We start from the raw sequence: 906 nt of genomic DNA on the forward strand, positions 1-906 counted from the left end.
TGTAATATAAGTCTAAGGTGTCCCCTGAATGTGTCTGTGAAGTTTCAGCTCAAAATACCCCATAGATTTTTTTTAAATTAATTTTTTGGGGCATAATTAGAAATGCGCCGATTCAGGCTGCGGCCCCTTTAATTGCTCGCGCTCTCCGCCCCCTCCCGAGCTCTCGGCTCTATCATTGCATAAACAAAGTTCAATATAACTATATAACCCTCAAAATGGATCTTTACAAAGTGTTCGTCATGCATGCTGCATGCATACATCGGATTATGTGAGTATTGTATTTATTTGGATGTTTACGTTTGATTCTGAATGAGTTTGAGGCTATGCTCCATGTCTAACGGCTAATGCTACACTGTTGGAGAGATTTATAAAGAATGAAGTTGTGTTTATGAATTATACAGGCTGCAAATGTTTAATAATGAAAATAGCGACAGCTCTCTTGTCTCCGTGAATACAGTAAGAAACGATCGTAACTTTAACCACATTTAACAGTACATTAGCAACATGTTAACAAAACATTTAGAAAGACAGTTTAAAAATATCACTAAAAATATCATGTTATCATGGATCATGTCAGTTATTATTGCTCCATCTGCCATTTTTCGCTATTGTTCTTGCTTGCTTACCTAGTCTGATGATTCAGCTGTGCACATATCCAGACGTTAATTACTGGCTGCCCTTGTGTAATGCCTTGAACATGAGCTGGCATATGCAAATATTGGGGGCATACATATTAATGATCCCGACTGTCACATAACAGTCGGTGTTATGTTGAGATTCGCCTGTTCTTCTGAGGTCTTTTAAACAAATGAGATTTATGTAAGAAGGAGGAAACAATGGAGTTTGAGACTCGCTGTATGTCATTTCCATGTACTGAACTCTTGTTATTTGACTATGCCAAGGTAA

The sequence above is a fragment of the Megalobrama amblycephala genome, linkage group LG9, assembly GCF_018812025.1.
Source record: "Megalobrama amblycephala isolate DHTTF-2021 linkage group LG9, ASM1881202v1, whole genome shotgun sequence".
Lineage (NCBI taxonomy): Eukaryota > Metazoa > Chordata > Actinopteri > Cypriniformes > Xenocyprididae > Megalobrama > Megalobrama amblycephala.